Consider the following 14,601-nt stretch of genomic DNA (forward strand, 5'->3'; position numbering starts at 1 on the left):
AACATCAGCAACAGAGACTCGCTATCATTTCTTTTACGCATTTTTACATAAAACAGAATTGTTAAGAACATATTTTTAGTACTTACCACTGTGTTGTATTTTTGAGAAGGCTTCAGAATTCCCCCATAGGAGGAAGCATGGTGTCATTTTCGTTACAGCAGTTTTTCCTGTGGGGAGGAAATATATTGTGAAGGCTCTTCAGTAAATTAATTTTAAAAACCCCATGCTTTTTGTTCACAAATAGTGAACAAAAGGTTACTCACTAAATCACCTGTAGTAACAGATATTATACATATTCAAATATAAAATAAAAAATTCAATTTTTTTAATAGAAGACATTTGACTATTTTTTACTCTTTCTTATATGTAATTCAGAACTGTAGTTTACCCTTCAAATGACTTTTCAGAGGATAGACTATTTCTCAAAACTCTATCCATCTTAGATAGACTATTTAGATATAAATACCAATATTTATCAACCATCTGTTCTGTCAGGACTATCTTGAGACCCTGCAACTTAAAACTCAAACTTTACTGGTGTCAAGACAGTTATTTCAGGTAATTTTAATATGTTTCAAGACTCTATTAGCTGAAATACTTCTCTTCTGTCAAAAGCCAACAAAGTTGATTTTATAGCATTTATAGTTGCACACATTTTGCAGGAGAAACTCATGCACTGTCTATATATTTATTTCTGTATTTCTCATAAAATACCCAGGCACTTCTTATAATTTATTCTTATTTTCACTAAGTTGATCATCGCAGAGACTGAAGATTCTGCAATTTAAAACACAATGAACACTTTCTCATGAATGTTTTGACTCACTACAGCCAAACCACTCCCTTTAAGTGCAATTCATTGTAACAGCTGCAAACACAGGCCTCGATTCTATGTAAACACAGTGATTATCTTTATAATTTGAAAATAAGTACTAGTGGATGCCTATCTAAATACACGTTTGGAAAGGAGCAATTCTGAAATACGGAAGCTAAGCACAATTCCTTATGAATAAGGAATGTGTGAAACACCCTAGCTAAACTGTCAAAGTGTCCATCTGGACACTTGCTACAGGGGAAGCTTGGCAAGGCTGCAACTTTTCATACACACCCGTTGAGGAATCAGATGTTGAAGTTTAGGACAACCTTTATTGCAAGCTACAGTAATGTCTTAAATCTCTCCCCGTGACAGTGGCACTTTTATTGGAGATTTCACTGCTCACGTAGACTTTGACAGCCATTCCAATTCTCCAACAGTAGGTGATTAAACCTAGGATATAAGAAATAAGGATGGATTTAAGGAATGGCTGTGAAGGGCAGTGAAAATCCACTAAGGCCAACACCGCTTCACTTCTCAGTTATTTTAAAACTTGCATTTCTTTATTTCAGCAACCTTTATAGCTTGATTCCTGCTACAAGAAGAGAACAGAACAGAACTCACCTCAGCTTTACTGGTAAACACAGAGATTCCATTTACTGTCTCTATTATACCAAAATAGTCTCAAGCTTTAAAGTATAAAAACGAACCAAGAAAGTACTATTTGTGCACTAGGTTTTCCAAGTTTATCTTTGTACCTCTGGTTTATACATTTTGCCTTCAGATTGTCTTATAATGTCTTCTAGTTGCCCTTGACAGACTGATTTTTGTAGACAACTAGATTAATAGTTTAAACTTTATATATTCTGGTAAACCACAATGTCCATTTACAGATCATGTTTAGACTTTATCTCTGTAATAGTCAATTGTTCTGAAAAAAACAACAGCAAATACTGCACTTACTTGATATGAAGAAGCATGGGCACACATTTTAAAAGACTAGCATTTAAATTTGAAGCAAAAATTTAGGCATCATCTACACATATTATTTGAAGAGCTGTTTTATTTTCATATTTTTGATAACTGATTTCCTCATAATTATAACATTTTAAGAAAAATATTAAGGAAACTGTTTTATTTTCATATTTGTGACAACTGATTTCCTCATAATTATAAAATTTTAAGAAAAATATTAAAGGAACCTGGCAGTTCTTCCAAGCATATTTTTCTGAAATCTATAACAGGTTTGCTCACCATTCCACAGATGCATATGTAACTTGAATCCAATGGTGCTATAATCACCCTAGTTTTAATGTTACCCAGTTTCAAACTACTTATTTGATTAATTTCTCAGAATTATCACAACTGTCTCTGATATTATAAGTGATACAACAAGAAACAACTAAGATTGACATTCTGTTACTATATTTACAGTTATTTTAGTCTTTACCTGAGAAATATGTCAGAGGAGGTTTAGGTTAGATATTAGAAAAAGGTTCTTCACCCAGAGGGTGTTTGGCACTGGAACAGGTTCCCCAGGGAGGTGCTCACAGCACCAAGCCTGACAGAGTTCAAGAAGCATATGGATGATACTCTCAGGCACATGGTGTGTCTCTTGGGGATGGTCCTGTGCAGGTTTAAGGGTTGGACTCGATGATCCTTGTGGTGCCTTTCCAACTCAGCATAGTCTATGATTCTGTGAAATAAAATCTCTGTCTCTTGACAGCTCTTAGCAATACCTAGATATAAGCTAAAAAAAGTGTTTATTCTTTGATACTCAATTTTATTCAACATGATCACTATTGTAATTAACTTCTGTTTGAGCAGACAGGTTCATGAAGTCTAAGAAAATTTACTCTTTTCAATTCGATCTTAGCATCTCTAAATACATCTTTAAATCTGTAACTTTTACAGTGTTTACCCACTTTTTCCCATTGATTCAGCTTCATATCAAGTTCTTTCTTTTGAAAATTTTCATAATAAGCTCTTCACTGCTAAATTGGAAAATTTCCTATGTTTCACAGCATTTAAATAGCAATTGAACTTTCAAATCTTTTGAACCATAAACAGAAAATCAGTGATTAAGCAATGGGTCATAGAATCATAGGATATGCTGAGTTGGAAGGGACCCATCAGGATCACTGAGTCCAATTCCCAGCCCTGGACAACACAACTCCAAGAATCACACCACATGCCTGAAAGGATGGGCAAATGCATCCAGGCAGTTTTGTGATGTTCTCTCCACATCAGTAGCCCACAAGTCAGAATTTCAGTTAAGCAGATGTTGCTATTTCAACTGTTTATTGCCTGGACAGTTTGGGAGGAGAGGGTTGTTCAGAAGAGGAAAGCAAGCTAGAAGTAGATTTCACAGCAGAAAATAGACACAGACCAGCTAGAAGAGTATCATAAATATGCAAATGAAATATTTTTTTTTCACTAATTAAGGTATTTGAAAGCGAAATAACTAAATCTGGACAAAGGCTTCCTTTGTATTTAGTGGGAAAAAATAGGCACCCTGAATTTATAATAATATAATGGCCAGTCTTCACGAGCGAAGATCCGGGGAAGGTCTTTACACCTTCCAGCCTGCGCATTGGATTTTTTAGGTGAGACACAGTGTGCGCGGAACTGAGCCCACCCTTTAATCCTAAGGTTCATCTGCCGGGGCCAAGCGAGCTTGGACGGTGGCAGCGAGGTCCTCAGGACGTAGGTGGGTTGCCTTTAAGGGCTAACGAGCTCCATCTGCCCGGGAGTGGCCCTGACCGGGAATCGAACCCGGGCCTCGGTGGTGACAGCGCCGTGCCCTTAACCACTAGACCACCAGGGGCTCCCACACCCTGAATTTAGAAGGCTTATTAATCTTCATGAGTCAAACAGTGTGGGCTTTAAGTTAGAAAATGAACAACCTGCTCTTCACATACACTGAGGTAATGTTGATTTTCTGATATCTAAGAAATGAGTGGTGGTACTTTATTTTCTTTACTTGAACCAAATGTAATCAAGTACCAAATAATGCAAAGGCAGTGAAATGTAACTCTTCCTTTGCTAAATATGCAGTAACTCTCTTTTTGCCTAAAGAGAAGAAATTCACCAACAAGAAAAAAAATCCCGTTTTGCAAACCCATTTTTAAACTTTAATTGAAAGTAGCCCACCAGGAGAAGACAGGAAGCCTCTCATCTATACAACTCCCTTTAAATGTATGTACTTTTGAGTTATACTCATTGTCTTTAAGCAGATCAGAAAGATATCGTGAAACCTGTGTTTCTTCTTTCTCCTTCTGACATAGCAATTTCCTCATGATTCTCTGCTCATCTATTTCTGGTTTGAATAGTTAAATTTATGAACCTCTCTGTATCTCTGGTCTTGATTTCTGCTTGTCCCATAACGATGCCCTTGTGGTAGCATAGTCAGAGAAAGCAGGAAAGAAAGACTGACACTCCTCTGAAGCCAGAGGTGAGGGACCGTAGGCTCAGCCACAAGAAACTACAATATCCCACAAAACGGTTGGGTGGCTTCAGAGAGAAACTACAAGAAAAAGAAAGAATAGAACTGTACAAATCTGTGGCAAGGCCTAAGGGTAGGAAAAGCTCTAGGAGAGACCAAAGATGAACACAGTAAGCAGGTAGAACAGCCTAACGTGAGCAATAAACAGAAACTGCTCTTCAGAGAAAATGGGCTGCTACCAAACACACAACAGCAGCAGCAGAGGAGCAATAACACAGAAATGGAAAGGCTGGTGCCATCTCCACAGGATGCAGATGGGAAGGAGGAACGAAGCTGTGTGTGTAAGGCATGATGGCAGCTAGGAACACGTAATGTGAATTTGCAGTGGACCTTATTTCTTAAAAAAATTACTAACATTTCTTGAGAAATCTTCTTGCCTTCAAAGTTGTTTAGATATGAATCTTTGCTAACATGATTGGCAAAACATAGATTAATTACCCATGCGGGCTATAACAGAATCATCCTGAACCACATGCCAAAACAAAGATGTCACGTGTGGTACAGCAGATAAAACAGATTAAAATCTTCTCCTCATCAGGAGAATAAGTGAAGGTAAATATAAGAATAGCATATAATACACATTTCATTAAAAAACTTAAAGAATCAAAGAATGACAATATTGGTACAATGAAGTTCCAAACAAACCTAATAAATAATATTACAGATCAACAACCTGAAAAGCTGTAGAAAAAAAATAAACATACTGAGGGGGGAAAAAACCCACACCAAACCTAAAAACAAAGAAAAAATAACCCCAACAACAAAATAAACCCAAAATACAACAAGCAGGCTGGAAACAAAGATGTTAGACTCATTTTGAATCAAACAAAACAAATCTTCTCAAGAATTTGCAAACTGCTATGAGAAGTCAGGAAGAATTAAACTCATGAAGCTTGAGCCCAAAACAGCAACACACACCAGAGAAATGCTGATGATGCAGAAGAGAGTAATTTGCCGTGTTAAGAAATTCTGAATGGTAAATGGAATGATAAATCCCCTTAGGGAAACTCCAGGCCAGAAAGTAACAATGCTAAAAAAGCATGTAGAACAAGACATAGAAAAACCAAAGGACATGAAAAATGCTAAGTCTAAGGTCAAAGAGAAGGGGAGAGTGCTAGTCCTGTGTCAAAAGAAAAGGCTGAATCTCAAGGCAGGGATAAGAGAAAGGCCAAGTTTAAGATTAAGGAGGAGGAGGAAAAGGGGGCCGAGATACAGTTAAAGGAGAAAGACAGCAGCAAGCAGAGGGTAAAAGATTTAAAAAAAAAAGACTAAGGACAAAACTGGAAGTCAAAGAAACAAAATCCAAAGAGAGCTTCAAGACCATGCTGAGACATACTGAAATTAAAGATCAGATGGAACAGCAAGACCTCCACATAATAGCCCTCAAGCTTGTCAAGGTACAGCATTGAGAGGTTGCAGACAGGGAATCAGATTAATAGAAGACAGAATAATCCACCCAGTAGCATGGAGTTCAGATCATCTTTTAGTCCTCACTTCAAGTCTCTAGTTAAGTTTCCTTAGGCCTTTTAATATTATTTCTGTTTCTGAAACTAACAGCAAAAAATGTATGAAAAGGCACTTAAACAGCTATTACAGCAAGGCTCTCGCTATGCTTGAGGTAATGTTAATTATCTCTGTCACTTCCAAGTTATTACTAGTAAAGCAATTACCTTTGATGAAATTAGATATGCCTCTCTATGTACAAGCAAATTCTGATAAATATATCTGCCTTTCTCCGTTACGATTTTTTTTTTTCAAGATCCTAGGTAATTCAGGAAGAAACTCTCTTAAAATTTTCATAGCCGGAAAGACTGGAATGACTAAAAATTCATTCAAGAAAAATTCATAAATGAAAACCCTCTCAGAAGTGGAAAAGATTTTTCTTTACTTCACATAAGTGATGTGTCAGATACTATCATTGCTGGTAAAGCCATGGAGCTGTTTTTCCCACACCCCACAAAAATGAAGCGTAAGGTGAGAGAAATTGCAATCCCAACCACCAAACTGAAATAAGCACATCAAAATCTGTCCGCACTTAGGGATTTTCCTACCTAGCTGCATAAATTTTCATTTCTGTACTATTGAAACACTTTTCTGATGACAGGACATGAACAGGAAGGCTATTCCAGCTCAGTGTCAATGTAACTGAGAAGTTGCCAGGGGTACAAGGCAGAGGGTCCTGACTGACAGCAACAATGACAGAGGTTCTGAGACCCCCTTCTCTTGAAAACTGAGCTCTTACTCATTTTCACCTTCATTCTGTTTCTCCAGATTCATTGCCCAGAATGAAACTGATATATTAGAGGCAAATCATAGAATGTGACCCATCTCTATTGCACCTCCAAAACAAATATTGGCAAAAAGCCTTTCAACCTAGCATGTCCCTAAGGGCACCACCAATTCTGACTTGTCCCTGGGGTTCCCCTCACTCTCCCCAGGGCCCAGCAGCCCTCCTCAGCCCCCCAAAGACTGCCAGCCCCTGCCCAGCAGTGCCAGCACAGGGCCAGTCTCCAGCTCCCCACAGCCCTGCCTTGCCCTGCCCTGCCCGTACATGGTCCTGCTGAGCTGGGACCACCATCGGGCCGATGGCCTGGCCTGGCCTCAGCCTGAAAGAGGTGCCTGATGCCTAGGGCTGAGGCTGACCCAGTGCCCCCGGTTGCCCTGCTCCTGGATGGTGGGGGACAGGCCCTGGCTGACAGAACCTGCTCTGATGCCCTCCACGGCGAGCCTCTGACATTTCTGGACCCTATGGTGCCATGACACAAAGTTACTAAGTTCAGAACTGCAAGTGAACTGCTCACGTAGCAAAAAATCCAACTTTGACCAGACCCACGATGACAGACAAATGAGGAACATAACCTTCTTGCAGCAGCTGTCATTCCATCCATAACATAATCACTAAAAACCACATTTCCTGAGACCACAGTATATTTTAACCCAGCCACCATCACAGAAACTCTGAGGATTGAAAGCAAACAAACACAGAAACAAAAACCCACACCAAACACTGCAGCAGAATAAACTCACACTATCAGTCAAGAAGGGAAACTAGTTGCCACCAATATTCCTTTATTTTCTGTTTCTCCACCCAGACCAACTAAAACCTTTGAGACAGACATAGGCACTACATTCCTTAACTCTGGTGAGTACTCAAAATTACAGACTCCACAAAGACCTCTACGTCTCTTCTCTGGAGAAGCTTTTATTTTTTGTTATAACCTATCTTCACTGTTTTTTACGTGACTGAGCCACCTAATTAGCATTTACATCTGCTACAGAGGTGCTGCCTCTCAAATTGTCTAGTTGATAGATAATTATGTTGTGAAAGAGATTCTAGATTTCCTTAGGAGGTAAAGTTCAGAACACTTGTTGCTAGCAGGTATTCAGTGTAAAGCTCACTGCTTTGGTTTCAGCCCCTTAAGAGATGGTCTTCTCCATCCAGAACCTCAACATTTTATCTAAGTGTATTTTTTTAGCAAAATGAGTGATGTTAACTGTCTTTACAAACCTTGCTAAACTTTGAGATTATCTGAAATTTTAACACAAGAATATGTCTAAAAATTGAGCAGTCTAAAATGAAACACAGTAAGAATGTCTTTCATCCTAGTAGAAAGCATTATATAAAGAAAGGGCAATGAGGTCACTAGTTCCATCTTTTTGCTTTTTGCAATAAATCATCAGGTGAAAATAAATGGCTCAAACCACAATGAATGTATAGAGGTGTTATCACTGGACTACAGTCTTGTGACATAGTTCCCTTTCATTTAACTTGACTTTTTCTCCTCTTCCCTATCACTTGCCCCTGCTTCTCCTTCCAAAAGGTATTTAATAATTTGTTTATTCTAAGCAGTTTTTACCTCTGCAGAGATTATAATCACAAGATAAGGGCAGACACAATCACATCCTACATAGACCTATGGACTAAAACCCACATGATTTAAACTGCAAAAGTGTATTTCCAGCCTTCTTACTTGTCTCAAACTGATTGGTGAAGAAGAATGAACAATCTTTTCTCAAAAACAACTTGTGAGAAAGTCGGGGAGTAGAGAGTAACAAATCCAAAGTACAACAGCAATCTGATATATTATCTTAGAAGCCTTTAAAAACAATCAGTGTGATTGGAAGCATTCAAGTATTGATTAAATAGATTTCTCTCAATTTCTCTAGACTTCTCTAGCAGGAAATTTCTTCATTCAAAATTTCAGGTGTTGAATGGTGCTCAGTAACAGGACCTGAGGCAATGGACACAAACTGAAACACAGAAGGTTCTCTGAGTATCAGGAAACACTTTTCTACTGTAAGGGTGACCAAGCACTGCCCCAGGTTGCTCTGAGAGGTGTAAGGTCTCCTTTGGTGATTTTCAAACATTATCTGGACATAGTCCTAGACAAAAAGCTGTACATGTCTCTGCTTGAGCACAGGATTTGGATGAAATGATCTCCAGAGGTCCCTTCCAACCCCAAGCAGTCAGTTATTCTGTTCTTCTGCAATCTGTAAATATATGTACTTTTTTCAAGACAAACAGAATATGCCATCAACATGGCAGTCTTTCCTGACTCAAAGAAGCCAGCCTCCAGTTGCAAAGGTTATAGCAGATGTTCAGTGTTTGGTTATGTCTAATTCATGCCAGTGAATCACTACATCAATTACTCAGATCATTATTTCTCCTTACAGAGCAGAGTCATTTGGTATTAGCAACTAAAGAACAGCTTGAACTATAATCTCTGACATCTCAAGTGAATATCTTTCGTGATAACTGAGCAAAAGCCTGATTCAAGTCAAGTAGAACAGGGATTGCTACAGTCCTATATCCCCAGGCATTGTTCTGTCCTCAAAGGAGACAAGGGAAGAAACATATTTTAACTCTTTCCTAATTTATTTAAATAATCATACAGAATCGGCTGTCACCAAGGGAAAGTCACAGAGAAAAGAAACAGCTCCATCTTCCTCCAGCACTACAAAAAAATGTAATTACATGGAACGGTATGTAGGTACCCTCACACCTATTTTAGCCTCCTGGCTGAGAAAAATACTTAAGTCTCTATCTGGCAACCATAGCCTTCTGAGCAAACACAAGCACATTTGATACTCACAAGACTGTTTCACATGAAGTTTAGGAGAGCCCCTCAAATCATAGAATCACAGAATCAGATGGGTTGGAAAGGACCTCTGAGGTCATCAAGTCCAACCATTGATCCAATACAGTCTCTTCTTAGACTATGGCACTTACACATCCAGTCTCTTCTTAAATACCTCCAGAGACAAAGAATCCGCCACCTCCCTGGGCAGCCCATTCCGATGCCTGATTACCCTCTCTGTAAAGAATTTCTCAACATCCAACCTAAACCTCCCCTGGCAGAGCTTGAGACCATGCCCTCTGGTCTTACTGAGAGTTGCCTGGGAAAAGAGACCGACCCCCACCTGGCTACAACCTCCTCTCAGGTAGCTGTAGAGAGTGATGAGGTCACCTCTGAGCCTTCTCCAGGCTAAACAACCCCAGCTCCCTCAACCTCTTGTGCTCAAGTCCCTTCACCAGCCTGGTTGCTCTTCTTTTGACCTGCTCCAGCACCTCAATGTCTTTCCTGAACTGAGGGGCCCAGAACTGGACACAGCACTCCAGGTGTGGCCTCAACAGCACTGAGTACAGGGGAAGGATCACTTCCCTGCTCCTGCTGGGAAGTGTTCTTGATGCAGGCCAGGATGCCATTGGCCTTCTTGGCCACCTGTGCGCTCTGCTGGCTCATGTTCAGCTTCCTGTCAATCCAAATTCCCAGGTCTCTTTCTGCCTGGCTGCTCTCCAGCCACTCTGTGCCCAGCCTGTAGCGCTGCAGGGGTTGTTGTGACCAAAGTGCAGGACCCGGCACTTGGCTTTGTTGAACCTCATCCTGTTGGAATCAGCCCAACTTTCCAGTCTGTCCAGGTGCCTCTGCAGAGCCCTCCTACCTTCCAGCTGATCGACACTCCCTCCCAACTTGGTGTCATCTGCTAATGGTAGACTCAATCCCCTCATCTAAATCGTCAATAAAGATACTAAACAGAACTGGAACCAACACTGATCCCTGGGGGACACCACTGGTGACCGGCCGCCAGCTGGATGCAGCCCCGTTCACCAGCACTCTCCGGGCCCGGCCCTCCAGCCAGTTCCTAACCCAGCATAGAGTGCCCCTGTCTAAGCCATGGGCTGCCAGTTTTTTCAGGAGTATGCTGTGGGAGACGGTGTCAAAGGCTTTGCTGAAGTCCAGATAGACATCTGGACATCCACAGCCTTCTCGGTATCCACCAGGCGGGTCACCCGATCATCTTGGAGCTTAATGGTTCTGTTTCTATTGCCTTCTCCTAAGCCTTATTACCACAGTTGTTTACATAACAAGGCCTCCTGGTAAAAACATAATTCTCTTCCTTTTTGTGTATGTGAGGTTTCCTTTCAACAGACAGACTAACTGTAAGCAGAAGTAAGTGGGAAGAGAGGAGTAAAAGTAACTACAGAGCTGTTCCAGATCATGTCTCAACCCTTCTATAGCCCAGTTTGACTTAAATGTTTCAAATCCTACCCCAGTTTGCAGCGTAAATACAGCCAGAATTTACTTTGGTAACAACGAGCAACAACAGAAAATTACAAATAATTTATATCTAAGGTTCCAATTTGTCTTCCCCCAAATTCAATGAGAAGTCTTTTGCAGGAAACCTTTCTTCCTCTAATTAAATTCCATCCTGGTTTATGTGGGCTGCTACTGAAATTATCAATTTTCCCTTCTCTCGCTGGTTTCAGGAAAGTTTTGGCAGTTTACCAAAATCATAGTATGTAAAAAAAGCAAATATTTTAAAATGTGCATCCTTTTTAAGAGGTAAAGTGTGACATACAGCAATGATGGCAGCCACTATCAGCATCACTATTAGTTGGGAGTGCCTGAAGAAACTAAAAGAGAAGGGAAACTGTCTTGACAGGAGCCTCATGACCAACCCCATTTCCTGATCTCCAGAAGCAAAAGAGGCAGTAGCGAGTTGAGATGGATTTTTTTTGGACAGAAAACTAAACTAAGTTCCCTCTAAAACTGGGACTTGGCACCTGCAGCACAACCTCCCTCTTCACTACCAGATTACTCTACTGTCAGCTAAACAGTGTGAAGTCCTATAGCTCAAGCAGCAACAGGCCACACTGAGTCTTGGAATTTGACTTAAGGCATTTTGCAGAAGGTGTGGTAAATGTACTTGGCATTGTATGAGTTTTGGTTGCCTTTTCTTTTCCTGTAACTTACAATATTCTGTGAAGACCATAGGATAAAATTAACTGAAAAACAAAGCCAAACCATGTATTACAGGTGAGAATGTGGACCTAAATCCTTTTTATTGACTTTAACACATTCAAAAAATATATGTGGTAATAAATGCATTTTGTTTAATGCTTCTACTAAGACTTGACTCAAATGCAGAAAGTTAAATTACAACTTAATCACTGGTGCTGAATAAACCATGTAACAAATGTTAGATAAAGGTTAAGAGTGATGATAGATCCCTGGAACACCCACAAGAAAAGCATTAACCCTTGGCAATGGATTATCTCAATCATCAGCTAATCAACCACTCCATGTACTAATAGAATCTATTAGATTTAGAACTCTCCAAAATTAGCATTGGACAGTGTAGAATAATTAATTGAACAAGCAAATTAAAAAACCCAGTGATAATAAAAGCCCTTACATTTCCCCAGGGCAGGAAATCAATATGTTGGTAAATTTATTTAAACTCCATTGCATGAACTGAGTAAGTTGCCTAAAATGTTTCCAGGGTCTTGGAATATTTGCTGAAGATTCTAAAGCTTCCCTAAAGTCAAATAAATCCTCTCTTGTCTCCCACCAGAAGCAGAAATGAAAAGATTTCTCTCACTGTAGGGCTATATATAAAGCCATTGTTCTGTATTTAGAACATTCTGTTTTCGGCTAGACCTTGCTTGCTCTAGGCTGTCAGTCATCTTTAGATCTCCTGCCTGCAATAGCAATAGGTTATGTCATATGCTGTTGATTACAGGTCATAACAAAAACAAATTTATGACTGCCATGAGTCCAATATCTCCACATTCTTTCCATTTATCTGGTTGAGAAGCCAACTGCTTTTCTCTGCCCTGCTGTTACTTGGAAGAATAAAGAATGAGCTATGGAATATGTTGGCTTGGAAAAATGAGTGAATGAGCTATGAATATGTTGGCCTTTTAGTATTTCAGTTCCAAAAACTGAAGAAAGTCTACAGTTGCTTTGAGCAGAAACTGAGAGATTGTTCCAGAGCTCTTTGAAGTGAAGAAAAGTTCTCATGAGATCAGTAAACTGCAGAAGTCAGTCCACATATCCATGTCTCATATTTGCTGTTTCATACTTGACTGCAGTCTATCGGACACAGAATTTTAGGAGGAAATTGTGACAGGTAGCTGGTAGCTGCTACTGGAAAATTATAAATCATACCCAGGAGCACGGTTGTGTAGAGCATTAAAAGGAAACGTATTTTAGAAGTCTCTTCGATAAAAGCAAACTGCTGCCACTTTGCAAGCCACAAGACAAATTGTACCTCAAAAAGCTTTAAGAACTGATGATATACCCCGAATTATACAGAGAAACAAAGCTAAGGCTGACCAAAGTTGTACAAAATTGCATTGCAGTGCTCTTCAGAGACCACAGTTTGAGTCCCAGACGCTGAATGTCAGAGGACTTTCTGCCTGAGCAGAGCGCCCACCATCTGGAGAGCTGAACAGCACTGTCATGTCACTGTGAGGATGTGTGTACTCAGCCCAGTAACTTGGAATTGTTTCCACAGTGCTGCAAAATATTTGTAGAAATACACCTCTGACTATATACAGACTCCTGAAACAGATACATATGGTCAATATTAATATGGAGGATAATGATAAAGTGTAAGCTTGATTGCAGCCTGATTTTCCAAAGTTTTGAAAAACTAATAGCTCAAAAGACCCTTTTGGTGACAAATCTCTGCAGCCACAAAATCCTTGTCTTTCTCAAGCACCAAGAACTCCAAATGTTATTTTTCAAAAAGTAATTCCCTATCTGTAGAATTTTTTCCCAACATAGGTAAGTATGCTAACAAAGGTATTCTGCATGAAAGTAACAATTTGAAGTTTCTACAAATAAACAAAATCTTCCACTAAAACATAATCTACATTACAAACACTTAAAAGCACTGCAGTTTGCAGTTCTTTTTCATTTTTTTTTCCTGTTCATATGTCTAAGATGCAACTGAGACTCATAGATGGTTAAGTGATAAATGCCTGTGTTGTATCATCATTTGGTTTTAGTTAAAAATTAAATTACTAGATCTCCTCAATAAACAACAGGACATCAGGGCAAATGTTTATTGCTTTTGCTGTTGTTTTTAAATACAGTTCTTAACTCTTATAAGAGTTTTTAAATACAGCTCTTAATTTTGCATTATTTAAGGGAGGGCTTTAAATTTTTTTATTCTCAGAAGTTGAAAATTAACTTGAGATATCAAGACAAAATTCTCTCTGTAGAAAACACAGCTCATATTCTTTTGAAATTAGATTCTTGTCATGTAATCACTTCCAAAGATGTCAACACAGATTATCACTATCCTATTATCAGTGCACAAAAAAATGCTACTGTTTCACTCAAGGATCCAACTGCAATGTATGCCCTCACAAAAACAAACCTCCCATAGCTGCTATTCAAGTGACAGTTGTTCACAGTAAATGAACCACTACAGATGGTCTTGTTTTTCTTTTTAAGAATTTGAGTTTGCAATTGTGTTTTTTTTTTTTAAATCATTCCTTAAAAAAAAAAAAAAGCTATACATACAAAAGCCATTCAAGATTATCAATGTATGCCATCTTTTGTTTGACAATAAAACCCACTAAACATTTAAATGAGCTGAAAAATACATGTACATATATATATATTTGCACAAATATTTTTTTTAGAACTTTGATTTTTTTATTTGAAAAATGTTTTTAAACATGAGTTTCAATTAAAAATAATTCATCTACATCTAGTCCTTTAGCCCTTTTTCTGTGAGAAATATAAACAGCTGATGCTGAATTCAGAGAGTTGTGCTGTAACAACCACTATATTAGCTACTCCCTTCTTTGGTACTCTTTCAGTAAGATTTTGAAACAGAATTATTTGTCATTAATTGGAGTGCTCATTTATTATTATAAATAATAAAGCTAGTCTTCTGCTTCCAAATTTTTATATTGCAGTTAACTGATAATGTCAAAAGAGTAGGGGGTTTAGAATGTTCAGTATTGGCTAGAAGTGAAAAC

At 38.9% G+C, this 14,601-nt stretch overlaps 1 protein-coding gene across 3 annotated transcripts in view; it reads right to left on the minus strand.

Annotated features, from left to right (window-relative positions):
• Positions 1 to 14,601, minus strand: part of NLGN4X (neuroligin 4 X-linked) — a 171,883-nt gene that overhangs the window by 143,620 nt on the left and 13,662 nt on the right. For 2 of the 3 annotated variants that reach the window (XM_050333857.1, XM_050333855.1), the window contains exon 2: positions 87 to 167. The gene's annotated coding sequence lies outside the window, so the exon portion shown is untranslated. Of the gene's footprint in view, positions 1 to 86; positions 168 to 1,108; positions 1,248 to 14,601 lie in introns of those variants that run through there. The other variant, XM_050333856.1, reaches the window with a different exon arrangement.

Source organism: Myiozetetes cayanensis, unplaced genomic scaffold (genome assembly GCF_022539395.1).
Source record: "Myiozetetes cayanensis isolate MyiCay16 unplaced genomic scaffold, myiCay2020 scf5-8, whole genome shotgun sequence".
In the NCBI taxonomy this organism is placed as follows: domain Eukaryota; kingdom Metazoa; phylum Chordata; class Aves; order Passeriformes; family Tyrannidae; genus Myiozetetes; species Myiozetetes cayanensis.